An 18,580-nucleotide genomic window follows, 5' to 3' on the forward strand; every position below is an offset into this window, starting at 1 on the left:
TGGTCTTCCGGGCTAGCCTTGGACTTCTGATCCTTCTCCAGAGTGCTGGGATTACAGGGATATCTACCTCACTTGACGTCTGCCCAGACATTGCTGGGCACCACAGAGGAAGATGTTCCTTTTCCATCTCTCCCCACACAGCACCACAGAATAGTTTAAACCATGGATGTATATTGTCTGTGGTTCTGGGTCCAGAGGTTCAAGGTCAAGGTGTCAGTACCGTTGCTTCCCCGCTAAAACCTTTTCCTAGCTTGCTTTCTGTCTCCTCGATAAACACTATGACCAAAAGCAACTTGAGGAGGTAAGGGTTTATTTCAGTTTACACTTCTAGGTCACAGTCCATCATGAAGGGAATTCAGGGTAGGAATCATGGAAGAATATGGCCCGCTGCCTTCTTCTTTTAGCTCATGCCCAGCCACCTTTCTGATTCAGCCAAGACCCACATGCCTAGGGGATGGTGCTGCCCATGGTGGGCTTGGCCCTTGCTTACCCAATTGTCAATCAAGACAATCTCTCATGGTCATAGGCCAATCTGATGTATTTCCCAGGTGGCTCTAGGTTAGGTTAAACTGACAATATAGTCTAACCAGCACAGGCTTCCTTCCCAGGCTTGGGGACAGTCCTTCACTGTGTCCTCACATGCATACTTGGTGTCTCTCTGTGTGAAAAAACTTCCTCCTCCTGTAAAAGTACCCATGAGTTCTGGCTTGCCCTGGTTGTCTTATTATAACTAAGTCAACACTCTGAAAGTTCTGTCTCTAAACAGCCACATTTTGAGGTCCTGGAGTTGGACCTTAACATACAGCCCTTACCCTAGTTCCAATTCACTGCTGACACAAACAGGGAAAGAGAAGATGACCTGGGTCCTAGTAGTTATCTGAGGGATTTATTGCATGAAGTGACACCATGACCACTAAAACTCTTATAAAGAAAAACATTTAATTGGGGCTGGCTTACAGAGGTTTAGTCCAGCATGATCATGGCGGGAAGCTTGGCTAGGCACAGGCAAACATGGTGCTGGGGGAATTGAGAGTTCTACATCCGGAACTGAAGACAGAGCAAGAGAGACTCTGGGTCTGGCTTGATCACTTAAAAGCAAACCTCAAAGCCCACCCCCAGTGACACACGTCCTTCAACAAGACCACACCTCCTAACAGTGCCATTCTCTATGAGGCTATGGGTGCCATTTTCATTCAAACCTCCACAGATGCATGCAGAGCAGGCCAAGAGCCCAGGGGCATTCATATCCCACATGCTACCTATGCTCACTGCACATCAGAGTATTTGTGACCGCAGTACCACGTGGCCTTCCAGTGGTCTTTATTTTGCTGGTACTACTCGTTCGTCCGTTCTGTGTTGAGATACCGTCTCTCGTGACGCCTAGACTGGTCTCAAACTCACTATGTGTGAGAATGACTATTGTCTTAGTGACCTTTCTATTATTGTGAAGAGACGCCATCGCCAAGGCAACTTATAGAAGAAAGAGTTTACTGGGGACTGGCTTACAACTTCAGAGAGAGAGTCCACGATCACCAAGTCATGGAGCAAGGAAGGGAACACGCAGGTGTGCACAGGAGCTCACATGTTAAGACGGCCAGGAGGCGGGGCTGGGGATTTAGCTCAGTGGTAGAGCGCTTACCTAGGAAGCGCAAGGCCCTGGGTTCGGTCCCCAGCTCCGAAAAAAAGAACCAAAAAAAAAAAAAAAAAAAAAAAAAGACGGCCAGGAGGCAAAGAGCTAACTGAGGATGACGTGGGCTTTGGAAACCTCTATGCTCACCTTCAGTAATGCACCTTCTGCAGAAAGGCCACGCCCCCTAATCCTTCCCAAATGGTTCCACCAGCTGTAGACCAAGCATTCAGATGAGCCTATGGGGGGTCATTCTCATTCAAACCACCACAGCCTCAATCTCTTGATCATCCTGCCCCCCCCCCCAATTCTTAAGTGACTGAGTGCTAGGATCACAGGCCTGTGCCACTTTGTCTGGTTTGTGCAGTGCTAGGGATCAAACTCAGGGCCTCCTCTGTGCAAGTGCTCCAACGACCAAGCTACATCCCAGTACTTAGTGGCTTCACAGGCTTCCTAGGAAGACCTTGGTAGAGACAAACACACACACACACACACACACACACACACACACACAGAGAGAGAGAGAGAGAGAGAGAGAGAGAAAGAGAGAGAGAGAGAGAGAGGCATGCACACAAAGGGGGCTGGAGAGATGGCAAAGAGGTTAAGAGCACTGATTGCTCTTCCAGAGGTCCTGAGTTCAATTCCCAGCAACTGCACGGTGGCTCACAACCATCTGTAATGAGAGCTGATGCCCTCTTCTGGTGTGTCTGAAGACAGCTACAGTGTACTTATATATAATAAATAATTCTTTAAAAAAAACCACACACACACACATACACACAAAGACAGACACACATACATATACATACACACAAATGAACACACACACACACACACACACACACACACACACACACACGATCTTGTTCAACAGTGATGGTTGTTTGATCCTAGCCACTTATTCCAAACTACCACTGGGTCTCTTTCTCCACTGTGGTTGTAGCATCACATCTGGAAGGCATGCATGTGACCCATTACTATGATGTATTGAAGGCTGTGCCCCCATACCTCAGAGGTCACGCACAGAGGATGCACAAGCTGAGCCTAGGGCATTGTTTTCCTGACTGCGTACACTAAAAGCTTCCACCGCAAAGCTTAGTGTGCAGAATCCAGAGTCAGGTCTTTGTTTAATATGAGTCCTGTTTCTCCAGGCATCCAAGGGATTAATTTTGCAGAGTAAACAGACTTCGAAATGGGACACGGGCTCCGAGAGCCTGCACTTGGCTTGCTGGTCCTGGCTGGTTGGAAGAGAATGAGGGAAGGAGAGGACAGGATCCTCCTCTCAAGTATTCAGCAGACAAGATTTGCTCCTAGAACTAATGCAGAGACCCTACTGAGTCCAGCAGAGACTCTGGATGCTTCAGGTAGGGGCGACTTTCTGCCCTGCTTCCCTCGTGTCCACCTCCACACAGGAGCACCATCTCCTGGCTCACAATGTCCAAGGATGTGCGGTCTAAATTCCAGAAGGGTTTGAAGATCATGCCTGGAAAAGACAACCATTGAACTGGTAAGATCCCCTCCCCAAGCAGCCGCTTTCCCCTCAGCTAAACCCAGAAACTGGGTGTATCTTTGGGATCCTGACCCCTTGGAAGTTCCCAGCTCAGATACAGCGAGTTATCCTTGTTGATGGGTACCTACCCCTTAGCCACAGGCTCTACAACAGCTTCCCTCTGCCTAGCACCCTCCAGTCTCCACACTCAGCTCCTCCCACTTCTTAAACACCAATCCCATGTGAACTTCCTCTTCAAACTCCTCCTCCTTCTTCTGGGACCATCTGAACCAACCCTACCTTTAGGGAGCCGGGGCTCAGCCTAGGGGCTCTGGGAGGACTGAGCTGTCTTGGGGTGGTTCCTTGCATCCTAGCACCAAGCGCAGTTAATGAATGCTGAGTGAACATGCCAATGAAGAGATGTGTATGTGAATAAATAAATGGATGTGCAAACGAGTCTGGGAATATGCAAATAAGAAGCAAGCTACATATGAATGAATGGCAAAGCCCGGCTGCTCAGAGATAGGTCAGTCCACGTGTAGCGGGAATTAACAGCATCAGCAGAGGCCCAGGAAATTGGCCAGCTTCGAGGTTCCATGAAAAGCCCCCAAACCATTCCACATAGCATGTAGCACTGTGGGAACGTGGCTGCAGCTTTCGTCATGTAATCTGGAGAATCTGGTAAGGACTATGTATTTTATAAGAGAAAAGCCATGACTCCTCCTGGGTCACCTCTTCTGTCCTCTTAGACACTTGGAGGTTCCATGTGGTCAGCAGGCCTTTCTAGAACTGGGTCTCACACCTCTCTTCTCAAAAGCATCCTCGGGTGCTGGGGATGCTCAGTCAGGGGCATGAGAATCTGAGTCTGGATCCCCAGAGCCCATGTTAGAAGCTGGCACTCTGCTAATCCCCAGTGGTGGTGAGATGGAAGGCAGAGACAGGCAGATCCCTGGGTTTCCAATTTTCATCTCTGTTGCTGTGATAAAATGTCCTGCCAAAACCCTTTAGGGTAGAAAGGGTTAATCTTAGCTCACAATGCCAGGTTACAGGCCACCCTTGAAGGAAAGTCACAGTAGGAGCAGGTTGAAAGGTCTGGTCATATCACACCCATGGTCAAGAGCCCAGGGAATGGTGCCACCCATAGTGGACTAGGAAATCCTATATCAGTTAACATAATTAAGACACCTCCCCCAACAGGGCCACCCAATATAGACGGTCCTTCACTGAGACTCTCTTCCCAGGTGACTTTTGGTGGGTTATATACAGTTGGTAATTAAAACTAATCCTCACGGGGTTGGGGATTTAGCTCAGTGGTAGAGCGCTTGCCTAGCAAGAGCAAGGCCCTGGGTTCGGTCCTCAGCTGGGGGTGGGGGGAGGGGGATCTAGCTTGTCACATGTGGCGAAGTTCCCAGCCTGCCACATAAGGCAAATGTCTTGGAGGGAATCAGGTTACAGAATGCAAGGAGCCTTACACTGACAAGCCAATAGTAGCTTCTGGGAAGGAGAGCTAGCAGTAGCCAGCTGGGAAAAGGAAAGAAGGATTGAGCAGGCCCTGCAGCCTCATCTCCTCCCCAGCAGAAGACTGGTGCAGCTTTCCTTTGGAACAGTAGTCAGCAGACCCCTGAGGGACCCAGACTGGTCACCAGGAAGTAAAAGAAGCCAACCAGAAGCCCTGGCTACCTGGGAACAGAAGGAAACCTGATTTTAGGGCTTTCCCATATTCTATAACCCAAAGTCCTGTGGATTTTGTTTGGCCAGGGGTAGGGAACCCAGGCTGAGCACTTAAGGATGAGCAACTGAAGCCCCTGAGTCCTGGACCTGCTTTCAGATGCTAGCCTGAGAGTCAGGGTGAGGGTAGATCTAGGCTCTTCTTTCCCATGTCTACCAAGTAGGGACAGAAAGCTCTAGACTGAAGCTCTCACACCTGAAGGGCCCTTTAAGAAAAGAACTTTTGGGGCTGGGGATTTAGCTCAGTGGTAGAGCGCTTACCTAGGAAGCGCAAGGCCCTGGGTTCGGTCCCCAGCTCCGAAAAAAAGAACCAAAAAAAAAAAAAAAAAAAAAAAAGAAAAGAACTTTTAAAAATTTTTTGTTACCTTTTTTTTGTGTGTGTGTGTGCAAAATGCATTAGACCATATGACAGTGGTGGACCCTTCCCTGGGTGCCTCCCAGAGTATAGAAGAGGCCCTGAAACTCCAGTTCCTTGGACTCCCAGGAAATCTACTCTGGCATAGCAGAGCATATGCAGCTGTGTGTTAGGTAAATGCTTAAAATTTTCATAACAAGGTAATTTTAAAAGATATTTGGCACCATGTTTTCTCAATTATTCATATACATCCATATTGTACATATACATCTATATTGTACATATATATTACATATACATTGTGTCAATACTTAAATACGATAACCATCCAAATATGTTAAAAAAAAAAAAAAGTAAATGACTTGATGATGTGCAGGCGCCTGGCCTCACGGGTCATCTGTCAGCTGGTTGCTGTTCATGCACATGGCTGGCATCATGCAGATACTGAGCTGGGACCCTCCTGTCCGAGGGCACCCTTGACCTCAGGAGCAATGTTATGTAAGGAGGGGGAAAGCGAGGCCATGGGAGGCCCAGCTCAGCCATCTTGTGCTTACAGCAACCAGAGCTCTGTGAGGCCAGCCAACCTGGCCGGAATCGCCAAGCTTCCACCCCAACTCGAGCAAGTCCGGTGCTCCTCTGATCCTGATCCTGCTAATGAAAAGCGAAGACGAGAACCACAGGCCCTGAGACCCAGAGACCGGGTTCAGCAGACGACCGAAGCGCCTTTTTCTAAGCTGAAAGAGGGAAGGCAGGGCCTGTCCCTCGTTCAGGAATGCCAGGCCTCGCTTGTCAGCACCGAGGGGCTCAGATTGCAGAAAGTCCCGGGCCGGCTCCAGCCTGGCCGCCCTGACCACACGCATGCACCGACTCTGCCAAAAAGGACAGGCTGCGGTTAGAAACGGCGGCCATTATGGTTTCCAGAGAAATTCCTTTGAGCAAGGAGAAGCTGCTTACCATTCCTGGGGCCTCTCAGCTTGCACCAGTGTGGTTTCCAAACGAGCTGGGCTGCGGACCCTACCTCCCATCTTTATTTTAACCAGTCCTCTCTCTGCTTCCCCAGAAAGCCCGGGACCCTGGCATTTCTTCCTCTCACTCCCTCTGGGACTTCCAGGCATGGCTTCTGATGACCCAGGTGGTGGTTGTTCTGTCCTCTAAGGCTGCTAGGAGGGCCTCTCCTGAGGGGGAAGCCTGGGAGCTAGATGTAAAGAGGGACCACACAGGAGAGAGTTGGAGCGCAGACAGCAAGATTTGCCTCAGCACTCTCTGAGGGAGGTGGTTAATTCTGCCTCAGGTCAGGAAAGGGGCAGGACAGCTTGGACTGTCACTCTGGCTTGGCTATAGGTTGGCCCAAGAGGGTCCTCTGCACAGGTGAGGTTGGGAACAGCAGATGGCGTCCCAAGAGAAATGAGGCAAGGGGGAACCGAGCGGAAGCTGAAGGAGAGAAGTTTAGTAGGAAAGGCAGGGGGCAGGGCAGGGTAGGAGAGAAATCTGAGAAAGGAAGCTGAGGGCGGGACCTCGACTAAAGACAGGTCTGCCAGTTCAGTGAGCCTCTGACAGTCCACTGGAACCAGACAGCCAAGAGCACTGCAAAGCGACGATGTGACACCCAGCCTCTCCTACTTCCTCCCTTATCCCCTCTTTCCTTCTGGGATGGCTTAGGGCAGTGACCCCTTTGTGGGTCAAGTGACCCTTTCACAGGAGTCTCATATCAGATATTTTCACAGGGGTCTCATATCAGATATTTACAGTACACTTCGTAACAATAGCAAAATTAAAGATAGGAAGTAGCAACGAAAATAATTTTTATGGTTGGGTGTCACCATACCACAAGGAACTGGAAGGCTGAGAGCTACTGACTTAGAGTCTTTTCTCTCAGAACATCCTGGGAAGGGTAGAGTCCCTCCGATCTCAGCCCTGGCCAAGTGACCAACCAACACTCAGCACTAGTACCAGTCCTGGTCAGATATGTTCCTGGCTGCAGCTCTAGGCCCTCCCAGCTGAGCCCAGACAGATCGTAGAACAGCAAGATAATTGTCATAGCTATGTTTCAATTGCTGTGACAAAACACCATGACCATGGCAACTTACATATAAAAAAAGGTTTAATTTGGGACTCATAGTTGCAGAGGCTTGGAGTCTATGACCATCATGGTGGTGGGAGCACAGCAGGCAGAAGGCAGGCCTGGTGATGGATGAGTAAGCTGAGGGCCTACATCCTTAACAGGATGAGAGAGCTAACTGGAACTTTATGGGCTTTTGAAACCTCAAAGACTGCCCTGAATGGCACACCTCCTCTAACAAGGCCACACCTCCTAATCCTTCCCAAACAGTTCCACCAACTGGACACCGTTCACTTTCAAACCGTGACAATAATAAAATGAGTTTCTATTGATTTTTATTTTAGATCAGAATACAAAAGAGTAGTTCTCTTCCCACCCCAGTGCTGGGATTAAAGGTGTATACAACCACCACCCTTTGATGGTTCCATTTTTAAGTCAAAAAAGAGAGTCATTTTACAACCTCACTAGAATGACTTTGGTGGCATAATGAGTGTCTTCGTCCATTGAGTGTTACTATCACAAAAGGTCTGAGGCTGGAAAATTATAAAGAGAAGAGGTTTATTTAGTTCAAGTTTTGGAGGTCTGGGAGCACATCACCCTGTCAGCCTCCAGTGAGGGTCTCACACAAGTAGCATCTCATGGTGGGAACACATGTAAGACAGAGCACACAGCAGCAGAAGAAACAAACACCAGGGGTGCCAAACTCAGCCGATATGCACACACTCTCCCAGGAATGGATCCGATCCCAAAGCATGTGCGTGCATGCGTGTGTTTGTGTGTGTGTATGCACGTGTGCATGCGTACGCATGTGTGTAAACTGTTCAGGGAGCTGGAACTTGCCCCTGGAAGAAAGACAGACAATCCTGTCTTTCTATGACCACCCTTATGTCGTAATGGCTTCCCTTGCTCATGTCATGACTTTCCAAGGAAAAGGATCCTTCAATCCAAAAATCAACCCAGCCTGGCAGAGCCTAAAGCAGGGTTCTGGGCCCCAGACTCAGACCTGTAACCCAAACTCTGTCCAGGGTCTGCTTTCTCCTGCTGTGAAGCGGAATGACGTCTGTACCGTCTGTCAGCTTTCCAGGCAGGATATAAACACGATCAGGAAAAGCCAGGCATGTGTGTGAACACCTGAATCTCAACACTTCAGAGGCAGAGGAGGCAGGATTAGAGTTTGAGGCTAAACCCTGCTTCCCAGTGAGTCAGAAGCCAGCCTGGGCTGCATGAGACCCTGTCTCAAACAAACAAACAAACAAAACGTATCAGGACAGAGGCTAATGTAAGGGATTCTTTGTGTGAGTGTGTGGTCCCACGCGTGCATGCATGTGCATGTATCTGTGTGTATGCATGCGTGTGCATGTGTACATATATGTATGTGAAGACCAGAGGTGGATGTCAGTCCTATTTTTCAATCACATCTCCCCTTTTACGGTTGGGAAGGCAAAAGGATGGAAGTCAGAGGGACAACTGGTGAGTCATTTCTCCTTCTACTATGAGAAGCCCAGGGATAAAACACAAGTCTCTAGGCTTGGCAGTGAGCTCATTCGCCCCATCCATCTCTCCCACTCTTCGTCTCATTTTTGGAGTAATGGTCTCTCTCTGAACCCAGAGCTCACCAATTTATATGAACAAGCTGATGAGAAAGCTGGCGTTCCAACTCCGCTGAGCTATCACGGCTGGAACCCTCCCTCCAATTACCAGTCCACGGAAGGAGAGGAGTCAGAGATGTACCGGATGGAGCTGGGGGGCGGGGCTGGTGACGCTCACTCAGGCTGAGCCCTTGGCCTCCGACGCGAGTGCTGTGGGCTCTGTAGCTGCAGATGGGGGCGGTGCCTAACCGGCTGAGTTTATGCAAATAGGTTAAAACTGGAAAACTTGAAATCCAGAACACATCTAACCCTCGTATTCAGGTAAGGATGCACAACCGACACAATACACTTATAGAAGAGATAACTTAGGGCGATTCAGCCTACCCCAGGTCCTTGATGTTCACGAGCAACCTATAGAGCCCACCGAGCCTTCAGCCCTCAGACGGCTTCTCAGAGGGGAGCGGAAAGGAGAGTTACTTCTGCAATCATCGCACCTGTGGCGAGGCAGCAACCTCCCTCTCTGCTGCTCACAACCCCAGGCTCTGCTGCCAGCTTCCAACATCAACTCTGGCCCCAGCAGCCAGCGCAGGGCCCTAGAGTAAAGCCCGGAGTACCGGAAGCCAAAAAACAAAAGCCTTGTGCCTTTTTCCTACTGACCTTGCAGCTTCCAGCACAGGACTTGCGAGTAGAGTAGCCCGTGAAAGAGTGCAAGAGAGAGGAGGAGATGCGCCCTGGGGAAAAAATAAATAAAAGTCACAGTCACTTTAGGGAGAGGCGCACACCGCCATCCAATGATAACAGAGCATCGTAGAGGATGCAGCCTGGCTGGGAGGGGTGGGGGAAGCGGTGGTTCTGAGCGGTTTCCATGGTTTCTGGTCCTTCAAAATCCTCACCCAAACAGCTTTCTTCCTGCTCACCTTGTAGCATCTCCCAAGAGAAATGCATGACAGATGTGCTGGGGGCGCGGGGCGGGGTGGGGGCGGGGCGCGTGGCAGGGGCAGGGCGGGGCGAGCATAGGTCTTGCTTCAGGACAAGTGTCCTGGGTTCCTGCCTGGACGTTTCTGAGGCCAACCCTGGCCCATCTCAGATTTGTAAAAATCTAGGGTCAAACGCATAGAAGTTCAGAGGGGAAAGGCTAAGACGTGAGCAGTGAACTGGACACTGAGTGACCTCCTGAGGAAGGAAGAGTAGGGAAGACTGGAGTCCTGAAACCCTGGAGCTGACTGTCCCAGCTCTGGCCTAGAGCTCAGGAGTTCATCAAACAGCCGGTTTCAGAAAATGAAACAAAATATCATTGAGGTGAGACTGCACATGCTATAAAAGTCATTAGTCGCCCTCCCAACCCCCAAACCCCAGGCAGGGTTTCTCCGTGTAACCCTGGTTATCCTAGAACTAGCTCTGTAGACCAGGCTGGCCTCCAGCTTAGAGCTGCCACCGGAGTGCTGGGATAAAAGTTGAGCCTCAATGCCTGGCTAAAAGTCACCAGTCTTAAGGGTTCATCTGACAGATTTGGGCTTCCTGTGTATGGTTGTGAGACTATTTCCAAGGTCAAGGTCGAAAGTATCTTACCCCCAGTCCTCTCCAGTCCACCCATCATGGCCTGGGGCCACCACAGTTCCTGTCTTGGATTTCTAGAATTCTGTTAGCCTCTGGCTTCTTTCTCTACGAACGCTTTGAAGGTCCTTTGTTGCTGACCGTATCTATGCCTCTGCTCTTTCCATTTCTGGCTAGCATCACGCCACACGACTAAGTGGCAACTTTTGAAAAAAAATATCATTTGGTGCTGGCACACACGTGGAGGTCAGAGAACAATTTCCACCTTTACATGGGTTCCAGGGATGAGCTCGAGTCTCTAGGCTTTCAGGACAAGTGCCTTTACCTGAAGAAATGTCTCCCCCAGTCCCGTGGCAACATTTAAATATTTAATTATGTGCAATTATGCTTCAAGCCCTGACTCATGGCGCTGGTCCCTTTATGGTCCTGCTGCTTCATCCCAGGTGCAGCCCAGCTCAGAAGAGGTCCTGTGCGAATGAGAGAAAGCCCAGCAGTTAAGAGTACACGTTGCTCTCTTGCAGAGGAAGGAGGGTCCAGCTCCCAGCACCCAGGCTGGCTCACATCCACCTGGAACTCCAGTTCCAATGGCTCCCACCAATCTTCTGACCCCTGCAGGCTCCAGCACCCACACGGCTTGTATGCATGCACTCAGGTGCACCGAGTCCTCCGTGCACTCCCTGTCCCGCTGTTCAGCAGAGGGAACTCAGAGGATTTCTGGTCGCACTTCCTTTCTGAGGTTCGATGAGGATGGAGGTTGGCTCAACCTTTCATCCTTCTCCGCTCCTTCTCCTCTGTCAACTTTTTCAAAATGCTCTTAATGTGGGGAAAGTTCCCATGAAAGGAGAGAAAATGAGGATCAGAAAGGATGTGCGGACACCCGTGTGTGCACCCATTCATGCACAGCGGATGCTCCCCTGGCAAGTGCTTCCCTTGGCACCAGAGAAACCAAGATCCAATGCCTCCTGGGTGGGGGCCAGGAAACGGCCTCCCTGCACCCTTGCTGAACAGAGGCACCAGTGAGTTAGGCTGAGGTCTGATCTCCAGGGACACTTCTGACCCTTGGGAGACCAAAACGGGCACCACAGATCTCCTGGGTGTGGTGAGCACTATCCCTAACCAGGGTCTGAGAGAACTGGTCAACAGAACTTTTCTTGCCTGCCCAAAAGCAAGACAACCTGAGGGATGAGGGAAGGAGGTCTAGCGTGGGGTGCAGCATTCTTGTGGGACAGATTCTGTCCAGATCTGATTACCAAACAGACCCCCGCCCCCGTTCTGCAGAAGAGCCAGCAGATACCTGCTCCCTCACTGGAAGGCCAAGCAAGTGTACCCCAAAACATCTCCCTCCTTCGCCCCAAACTGACCCTTCTGGCACCTCTCCCTCCACACAGAGGGAAAATCAGATCCTGGCAGGGTGTGGGGAGCTGACTGGAGGAGGCCTCTCATGGAGGTGAGATGTCCCTGGATGCCCGTCATGGAAGCAAGGGAGCTGGGCCAGACTGCTGCTGAAATGAATGGGGTGCTTGTGCTTGTCTGCCTGGGAACAGAGGAGGATGAGGCCAGCAAGCCTCGGGGCGAGACTGGATGGCTCAGTGGTGAGAGCATGGAGCCAGGCTGCCTGGGGTTCAAGTCGAATCATATTGGTTCGCTGTTCTAGCCGTGTCACATGAACTGCATGATCGACGAAATATGACACTCCCTCCGAATCTCTGCCCTAGTCACCACCCAGAACACACTTGGAACAGTGCCCAGTGCACAGTAGGTGGCCAGGAAGGCCTGTGTTCCAAGCTTGGCATTATCTTGCAGGTAGGCCCTGCCCGGTCAGGCATGGCAGCTCTGCCACAGCTGGCAGGTGTGGTGATGGAGGATGAGTGCCCCACTGCTCAGACAGGAACCTCTGACTTTTGAGGCCTGGCCTCCTGCCTGAGACAGAGGCAGAGCCAAGTAAAAAGCAAAAGCCGCAGGGAGGCCCTGGGCTGACACTTGGTCAGGCTACCTCATACTACTCAACTCCTGGAGGCCATTTATATCAAAGGTACCCTGCCCAGGCCCTGGGGAAGTCCTGGAGGCCAGCAGGATCCACCTTTGAGCATTTGCTTTCTTAAAGACCCAGAGGATAATACCAAAAGGAGAGAGGGCCAGGTCAGCCTGGAAGGTACAGGCTGTCCCAGTGTAGCCTCTTACACTCCTTCCACAAAGCCCTTAACATGGCTTCCTCTCAGCACCGCCTCTTGGTTGCAACCAGCTCCAGGTAAGATGTGAACCAGTCCAGTATTGGGGAGACAGAGAGACGGCCCCAGGCCCAGAGTTTTCCAGTAAGGGAAGATAATGTAGGAGGAACAGAAGAGAGAACAGTGGCAGACAGGCACAGACCACTGTGTGCATGTCCCAGCACACTCGTGCTTATGGATGTGCATTTGCGGTGTGTGCAGGTGTGTGCATGAGATGTGCGACTGTGCACATGCACGTGTGCGAGTACATAGATGCACAGGGTGTGTGGTGTGCAAAGGTGCTGGGGTGGTGCAAAAGTGTGCAAACGGAGTGTATTCAAGTGTGTGTACAGATGTATGCTCACGGGTGTGAATGTACGTGTGTGGCAAACCTGAGGAGAAAGGGAGAAGAGAGGAGGGCTGGAGCCCCACACCCAGAAGCAGTTAATCAACCAGCAGCCAGAGACCTGCACACAGCCCCCAGGAGTCCACTGTACATTACCATCCTTGGGGGTCGAAGATCCTTCCATAGGAGAGTCCCTGAGACAGGCAGCTAGCCAACCCTGACAGATCCACACACTCTACTGAACCCCTAAGTTTAGGTGCGAGGTTGGGAGGGGGAGGAATCTCAGCATGAGGGACTATCCCTTCCTTGAACCAGCTGTCTAGGTCAAGGCTGGGGTCCCACTCTCTGCTCTATGCAGGGCATCGACCTGGGCCTCAGCTTCCTTACTGTAATGTAGGAGGTAAGGAAGCCCAGTTTAGTGTCCCGAGGAGAGCACATTTTCCTATTGCCCAAGGTCTAGCCTGGGGCATCTTTCCCCCTTCTACTCTGGACTCCGAGACAAGCCCACCACACTCCCCTGCCCATCTCTGTGAAGAGCGCCTGATACTGCAGACCCCCAACAGACAAACCCACTGTCCATCCATCCCTGTCCTTCTCCCACGGAAACCCGGATCCATTAGCCCCATTCTTCTCTAATGGACTGTTGGTTCTTTAGGGACACCCCCAGAGACATCCTTCTGTCCTTTCCCTGAGCCTGGTATACAGAGAGGAGCCACCTCTCTCAGGGCTTACACAGTGCCCCAGAGGTGCACCATCAGCTCTTCAGTCTTAGACTGGGGACGACCTGGCAATCAGCTAGCTTCCTTCCCTGGACTGTATTCCCTTGGGGGCCAGATCCTTATATGCCTGTGTCCAAGGCAAGAGATATGTCCAGGACATACATGAAAAAAACAAACCTCTCCAGCAAAGAACAAGACTCCATCCACCACAGGACAGGCCACTGAGGAGGGATCTCTCTCTCTCTCTCTCTCTCTCTCTCTCTCTCTCTCTCTCTCTCTCTCTTTCTCTCTCTCCCCCCTCCACCCCCCCTGCAGACCCTGACACGTCCAGCTTTTACTCCAAGGCAGCTTGAGGCTGACAGCTCTGCCACCATCTGACGCTAGCTGGCTCCTCTGCTGTTGCCATGGAGACCAGCCAGCAGTCAGATCCATGCCCTCCTGCTGCTGGGCATAGTGGAGGGAAAGCCACAGAGAGAGCCTTGCCAAACAAGGGAGAGCTCATAGCTCCACATCCCGAGATGCCTAGGGTTGGCCCCACCCGTTTACCTCCTCTTTCCTGCAGGAAGTCCCTCCACCCCCCACCCCACCTCCCCGGCCCACGTAGTCTCATCGGAATGCAGAGGGGCTGTCAACCCCTGCTGTTATGTAGAGATAAAATAAGCCCCTGAGGTGTGCTGGGCCTGACACCGAGTCATTTTGGTGGACTGACTTTTGCTTTTGCTTTCTGGGAGGCAGTAGCGAGGGATTCTGTGTCTGACCCTTTATCCTGACCAATGGCCCGCAGCTCAGGTAGGGCTGCAGGAAGGAGGGGGAAAAAATCTATTCATCACAACGGTTAAAGATTTTGTGTGAGACCTGGAAACAGAGAGGAGGCCTATAGGCATGCTGGCCACATGACCCATTGTAGATGCCACAATGGCTACCTCCTGCTGACTAACCCGGAGTCTCACTAGGGGGAGGGAGGGCGTACGGGCCATGTGGAAGCTCTCGCTGGGGATTGGTGGAGCAGGAACAAGTCAGGACTCTGTGGCCCACCCTGGGTGGGAAGAAGGTCAGCTCTCTGGAGCGTGAGCTCGTCAGCGCTTTGGACCTCAGCATCTGAACTCAGGTCCTCATGTTTGCAATGGCAAGCATTTGGCTGGTTAACTTTCTAACTCATGAGCACAGGTCTGAGGGACTGGGCTCCAGGTGCCTGCAGGCCACCGAGCTGCCCCAGCCTGAGTGGACAGGGGAACTTTGCACCTGGATTTGGAGGAGGGGGGACTGCAAAGCACCTGGCAGAAAGTGTGAATTTCTCTCTTTTTTTTTTTTTTCTTTTTTCTTTCTTTTCGGAGCTGGGGACCGAACCCAGGGCCTTGCACTTGCTAGGCAATCGCTCTACCACTGAGCTAAATCCCCAACCCCAAGTGTGAATTTCTCAACCAGGAGGGATGAGGGTGGGAGGCAGAATTGGGAATAAGATAAGAATCTGTCACGGGAGAGAAACTGAAAAGGAAATTCCTGTCCCCAGGGCGGAGTGTTGGGTAAAACGTTTAAGGTGCCTCAGTGCTGCAATCCCAAGGTGACCCTGAACCATCTCTTTCTAATAAAAGGGAGCAGAGGGACCCCCTGAGCAGCAAGGCAGGGGGACCCACCTCAAAGAGGGAGGGAAACTAAGGATTCACCTTATGAGCACAGCTCCACTGAGGTTTGCTGGGGGGGTGGGAGTGGGGGGACAAGCAGAGGGAAGCCAGCTTGACATTTCAAAAGCTTTCAGGTTACGGGGATAGATGGCGGATACATTGCTATCCCTTTGGGCTTCTTGAGGATGTACAGCCAGCTTCTGGGTATGTGAGGTTAGCATCAGAGCCAGAAGGTTCTGCGTCCCCTCCCCCTCCCCCCATTCCTTCCTGAGAAGCATCCTCTCCCCCACTCCACCCCCTGCCTGGCTCCTTCCCTCCATCCCTCCCACTCCCCTAGAGGGCTCAAATCCAAAGTGTAAATACGCAGTGTCTGTCTAGTTTAGGGCTGCTGTGAGTGTCAGATGAGAAAGTGCCTCAGACGGTGACCTGAGAGGGGACACACTCCACGTTCAGGAAGTGTCACTTGACCCCAATTTTGCTCTCGGAGAGAGAAGGAAGCACTGGCTGTCTCCACGTGCTTTCAGAAGTCTGTCTGTTTTCTAGTTTCCTTCCATTCTTTCTCCAAAGCTCTGCTCACCCAAAAAAAAAAAAAATGATGTGAACACTTATGGTGGCATTTTAATGGCCCCAGGGGTATCGATCCTTATTGTGAATCCAAAAATAGCTAAGTTATTCATGCTCGACAGTGCAGCGTCAGGGTATCTTTCGTGGAGAGTTCTGCATGCATTTTCTCAGGATCAGGAAGGTCCAAAACAAGGGCTGCAGCTCTGGCCCCTGGGGAGAGAGGCCGGAAGCAGGGCGGCGTCAAACAGCCACCTAAACTAAGGAAAACAGCTTGGGACCAAGTCTTCCAAGAGCCAGTCCTGCTGACAGCGACCTCTAGTCTCTATTAGTGAAGCCCCTAGGGTCCCTAGAAAGAAACCAGTCAGCGAGTCCCTTTAGAAGCATTGTTAAGGGGACACCTGTGACCACTAGGCACGCAGGACATGGAGTTAGAGCCCTAGGCAGACCAGCTCAGAGTCTTCTCAGCTTGGGCTAAATGATCTTGGAACCCACATCTCAGCATCCGCCATCCTACCAGGGTTATAGTTTCTTCCTTCAGGGTGAGTCTGGGTGTCGCAGATGAGGAGAGCTCCTTCTGGAAACAGATAGACCAGAATGCTCTCCGTAACCTCCTAGGGAACCTCTGTGAGCCCTGGTGTCCATGACTGGGACCCCACCCCCATCACCGTGTGCTAAGATTGCAGTATCAGTGGGTCTTACTGGGTATCCCCCAAACGTCAGTGGCACATCTTGCACTCCGTCGGTAAGCACCGGGAAAGGTTAAGCGTGCTAAGACACAGGCCATTCTGAGACAGTGCCAGATGTGAAAGCGCTATGAGTGTTTCAAGACAAGCTTTGGAGTCTCACCAACTCCAGCCCACTTCAGCCCTGATGCCAGACCACCGGCTCTCGCATTGCTCCTTCTGCCTGCTACACTGCTACATTGTGGCGAGCATCCTGACTAGGGCAGAAACCTCCTGGGCCTCCCCTGCAGACCTCAGCCTCGTCCTGACTCAAAACCTGTTGAGAAGGTTTCCGGGAAGCCACCGAGGATGGTCCTTGTGTACCAGTGGGACAGCAGCCATTAATCACGATTGTCTTAGCTGCCAACCCAGCTGCAACCTCCTGTAGATACCGCATAAGCACACTTCACCTTTAAAGGGCCCCAGGGTGCTACCCAGAGATGGGGGAGGGGAGTGTAAGGGGGAGGAAGGAAGAGAAAAAGTCGGAGATCTTCATCCCCTGCACTTCTCAGGCCTCCTACATCCCTCCGGATGGGCCTTTAAGAGACTCTCGGTCCCAGAGGGGAGAAAGTTGAAAACAAGCCGAGGAGCTGCTGTAACCAACCCCTCCCCCCTCTATCCATCACAAAGACAGAACCCTGGCCTCTCCAGTCCAGGGGGCTCCCTGGCAGGACAAAGGCCAACAAAGATGTCAGCACGCACCATGAGTCTGTCTGTCACCACTTCCTAGGGCTGCTGCTGCTGCTGCGGTGGTCTCTGATGGCTGGCCTTTTAGAACCAAAAGAGCAGGCAAGGGGTGGGGTTGGCGACACCCATCCTTGAAGTCACCTTCCCACAGTCACACTCCCAAGCTGCAGAGCTCACAATCTGGTAACAAACCGAGAATGGAAGGAAAAATAAACAGCCGTGCGCGATCCCAGGAGACCCTGACGTGTATCTAACCCTAAGAGAATTCTGACGCAAAGAGGGAACCCAACTCAGGTGGGTTGACGTAAACCACAAGATGGGCAGGAGGAGGCGCTGTGGAGCCCTGAGGGAAAGGGGAGAGCTGTTGACTTTTCGAGGTCAAATCCCAACGGAGGAGGCTTTGCTACCTGTCCGCAGTGCCAACTGAAAAGACAAAAACTCGGGAAAGAGCAGAGGAAGGAAGTTGGGTTTTATTTTTCAGCGTGGCCATGTTCAGATAAATGGGGCCAGCGAGTGGGTAAAGCCATCAAGCAACCTGACTGGGATTCCCCAAGACCCTCATGGTAAAGGACAGAATCGAACCTTACCAGCTGTCTTCTAGTCTCCTCCACACACCCCACTCTCCCTGCCGTAAATAAATACATGCAGGTTAGAAATAGAACTACATAAAAGGAACAGGTAAAAATCTACTGACCCTCCCCCACGTCCACCTTCAAGGTATGACAAGAAAATGGAGGTTTAGACAGAAGGCAAGAGGTCTGCAGAGTAACGAAAAGACCCTGGTTGAGGCGTGGCCCTGTCCGGGTCTGACCCATCTCAGCTCTAGTGGGTCCTGCATAATGATCTGGCAGTGTCAGGATCTGGGAAGCAAGTCTATCCTCTGGGTGGCACCAGGGCTTCTGCCCCCTCCCCTGCCCCCCATGAGATTCTTTGAAGGATGCTAACTCTTTGGGGTCCTTTGTTTCTACAGTGCGGTAGCAGGCTTGTCTCTCTTAGGGTATCCCTCTGGATAACAGCTGCATTTGACCCTCGTGGAGTCGGAGTTATCCATGCAGAGGCAACCTGAATGGACTGGCTGAAATCCTGCTCTCCCTGAAGGACCCGCAAGGCCACATCCAAGGAACTGCTACATGCTTTGGACACTGAGTTTTGATGGTGTTAATGCCACTTTTTCCTGGCATCAGACTCGCAGTGCTGAGATGTGCTCTGCCCACCGCCAGACTCTCCCCTAAGTGGCCATGGCTAAGGCCTGAGTGGGAGGTGGGTCAGCCGGGCTGTCTGGGTCAGTCCAGGACAGCACCGGTGGCTCCCG

The 18,580-nt window shown here is 51.6% G+C and overlaps 1 long non-coding RNA gene across 16 annotated transcripts in view; it reads right to left on the reverse strand.

Annotated features, from left to right (window-relative positions):
* Positions 1–295: 295 nt before the first annotated feature.
* Positions 296–18,580, reverse strand: part of LOC100912319 (uncharacterized) — a 47,641-nt gene continuing 29,356 nt past the window's right edge. For 5 of the 16 annotated variants that reach the window (XR_015632294.1, XR_015632296.1, XR_015632295.1 and 2 more), the window contains 2 exons: positions 17,284–17,448; positions 7,800–9,578 (listed from right to left, as the gene is read on the reverse strand). This is a non-coding gene — a long non-coding RNA (uncharacterized LOC100912319). Of the gene's footprint in view, positions 1,608–1,729; positions 3,111–7,799; positions 9,579–17,283; positions 17,449–17,855; positions 17,894–18,580 lie in introns of those variants that run through there. The other 11 variants (XR_015632290.1, XR_015632288.1, XR_015632289.1 and 8 more) reach the window with 4 other exon arrangements.

The sequence above is a fragment of the Rattus norvegicus genome, chromosome 10 (assembly GCF_021556685.1).
Source record: "Rattus norvegicus strain SHRSP/BbbUtx chromosome 10, alternate assembly SHRSP_T2T, whole genome shotgun sequence".
NCBI lineage: Eukaryota > Metazoa > Chordata > Mammalia > Rodentia > Muridae > Rattus > Rattus norvegicus.